General features: G+C 42.8%; 1 protein-coding gene across 2 annotated transcripts in view; it reads right to left on the reverse strand.

Annotated features, from left to right (window-relative positions):
- LOC123973888 (minichromosome maintenance complex component 3 associated protein) overlaps positions 1–3,033 on the reverse strand; it is a 32,541-nt gene that overhangs the window by 16,659 nt on the left and 12,849 nt on the right. The gene's annotated exons all lie outside the window — the stretch shown is intronic.

Genomic DNA, 3,033 nt, shown 5'->3' on the forward strand with positions numbered 1-3,033 from the left:
CAGAATGGACAGCAATGATATCAGCAGTCCATCAGTATGAATGATGACAACATTTCCACAGTCAGCTTCATGTAGGCAGAGAAAGAGGGAGAGAGAGAAAGGGGAGGAAACAGGAGGAGAAATGGAGGCCAATAGAAAGGATAGAGACGAGACAGATCCTGTCATCTACTGAGACCATTTCCAATAAGACACCTAACTGTAGAGAACAGGAAGCACTGTTTGGACTCTGCTGTGGGAGAAGTGGCTGCTGGGAAATGTTTTGGTCAACTTGCTCTGGTTCACTGTGATGGCTTCAACACGTGGAAATAAAATGTGTTTTATTAGTTTGGAGCTGGAAGTTGATGTGTGTCATTATTCTCCTTTAATCCCAGAAGCAAAGCAGATATTATTTTAGATGAACTGAGCTCATTCTAGCCGCCTCGCTGTCTTCTTCCTAAATCTTTATTTGGACTGTTGTTTGGATGTTTATCACAGGGAGAGCATCTCAACACGTCTTTAGCACTTTGTACTTTTTAAGTGTAATTTCTGCTGTTTTAGTGGTAGGCATGCTGCTGTTTAGGATGGGATTCAGAGCAGCTGTTTTGCAGCAGCTGTTGTGTTTTTGGCAATCTGGATAAAATCTTAAACCACAGTTTATGTCAGTTTCAATGAAATTGTACTTTTTCTGCAAATCCAATAAAAATCAGTTTGTAGACTAAACTGTGAATGTTTGTCTTTGAGCAACTCAGTGAATTAAAAGCTGACAAATGAAGGTTCAACAAAATCTCTGCTGGTTGACAAATCTCTATTGTCTATATGAACATAAAGCCCAACCTGCTGTTACCAGGGAGGCATCCTGCACTTTCTGACCAAATGAGGTTTCCTCACAGCTCTTAAAGCTTTCAGACTTTTTTAGATAAGAAATGATAAAGTGTGACAGGGACAGTCACAACAGATCAGACAGAGAAACTCCCACCCCCTCCCTTATGGGCTCCTTCCAAAGCCACGCCCCCAAAACACGTGAACGCGCGCTGCCGACACCGCTGGAGGACGAGCAGAGTGTGACGAGCGGAGAGGAGCGCAGTGCAGCTGCTCACATCAAACTTTATCATGAAAATAAACAACTAACCCGGCTGTTAGTACTCACTGTCAAGCTAGCATGTTATTATTGGACAGGTTTAAAAAGACTAACTTTGATTCAGTACCAAGCTGGTTTGCTAACTGTTAGCAACAGGAGGCTGTGCTAATGCCTCGTTCCAGACTGCTCGGAACTGTGAAATGTCCGAGTTGAAATCTTTGACTTCCTGCCTCAAAGCGTTCCAGGTGCACGGTGGCGCCGGAAGTGACGAAAAACACGGCTGGCTGTGACAAACTCTTTGTCAAGTGTGCACCCAGTTGCACCCTCAGCACTGCCCTTGGTGTTAATTGGTGTTAATATTATAATATTAGTACATTATTTCCCAGTGTGCTTGTCTCAGAGTTTCTGTGGTGTTTCCCCCGAAGCCCTTTGGGTGTCAAAAATAAATGTAATCCATCACTATTGTTATTACTTTTTTATTATCGTTTACTGACTACAACAACTAACTGCAGCTCTGCTTCAGCCATCGGTTCATCTGTGTCATGTACATTGACCTGGTGTGTAATGTGGACACAGAAGTCCTGTTAGAGAACAACAAGCCCCTGTTCAGTAAAAATATCTGATCATGTTGATGAATGTTCTTTCCAATTACACCAATCTTTCCAATTTAGGGTTCAACTACTATATATTCCTTACCAGGCCAGAATCTGAGGACTGTGGACAACATCCAGACTACAGTGTTTCCATGCACCACACAAGGCTGATCTTCAGACCCAGGACAGAGTAACGGACAGTTCAGTCAGGCAGCAGACAGACAGTTTGTAGTGTGGCAGTGTGGAGCACTTGGTCACAGAGTCGTGATACTGAGTTGCTGTTTCTGGAAGATATGCAACTGTTGATCCACCAGGACAATACAGAGTTTAATCCTAGCAGGGTGGAAGATGTAATGTCACTAACTGACACACAAATAATCCCGTCCACTGTGTGGATGAATACGTGTACATTGTTTTTGTTTTATTCCCAGGAGGGTAGAGAAAATACAAATATATTTTTGCCTGTTCTGGATATTTTCATTCTTTTTAAATAAAACATTGAAAATGATAAATGCCTTTTCTTTATACCTGCAGCATAAACAATCAAGCAACTACATTTATGACTTATGTCTCCTATAATGACATCCAAATGTGCTATAACACTTGTTTATTGTTATTAAATACTACTAAAACTACAACCTTTATCACAAATAGATACTTCATTAATTAAAATCATTAAAAATAAGAATATACAGGAAGAGACAAGGTCCAACCATGTTACTTTTTGTTGTACGTTTTGCTGTATCTAGCAACACAGTTGGGGCAGGAACACCTGACTGAACCCCATGTTGACGGGGATCATCGGGTTCTCCTGGTTCTGCTTCTAGGCAGCTCCTCAGTAGTAGACAACCGTCAGAGGAGGAGGAGGAGGAGGAGGAGGAGGAGGAGGCGGCACTCTGGAGGTCTGCGATGTAACTGTAGTCCTTCTCCACCTTCAATGAGTACAAGCTCCACTTCCTGGACTTTGTTGTACACCTTGCTGCACCTGATAACACAGAAAGGAGGATCAGCTTAGTGAAAAGTTTGTAACACCTGAACACCTGACATTGTTCTCTTCCTGCTACTGTAGAGAGCAGTCGTGCTTTTCCTACTCTCCCCTCTGATCTTGGCTTGCTCCTATTTTCTGTCTACTTTGGTCGTGTGGAAGGTTTTACATCAGAACGGTGAACTGTTTCCTAACATCTCAGTCTGTGGAAGCGCAGAGGAGGATCGACACCATCGGGTCCAGTCTGGTGAGCTGCTGAGAGTAACCACAGGTCTGACAATGACATTAGAAGAAATGTCCAAATCACTACATGAACTGGATGCACGTATGACGCTGAGGATGAGAGCGACTGAAGGACACTGATCCGGATAAATGTTACCGAATCAACCTAAATTGGA

Source organism: Micropterus dolomieu, linkage group LG07, assembly GCF_021292245.1.
Source record: "Micropterus dolomieu isolate WLL.071019.BEF.003 ecotype Adirondacks linkage group LG07, ASM2129224v1, whole genome shotgun sequence".
NCBI lineage: Eukaryota > Metazoa > Chordata > Actinopteri > Centrarchiformes > Centrarchidae > Micropterus > Micropterus dolomieu.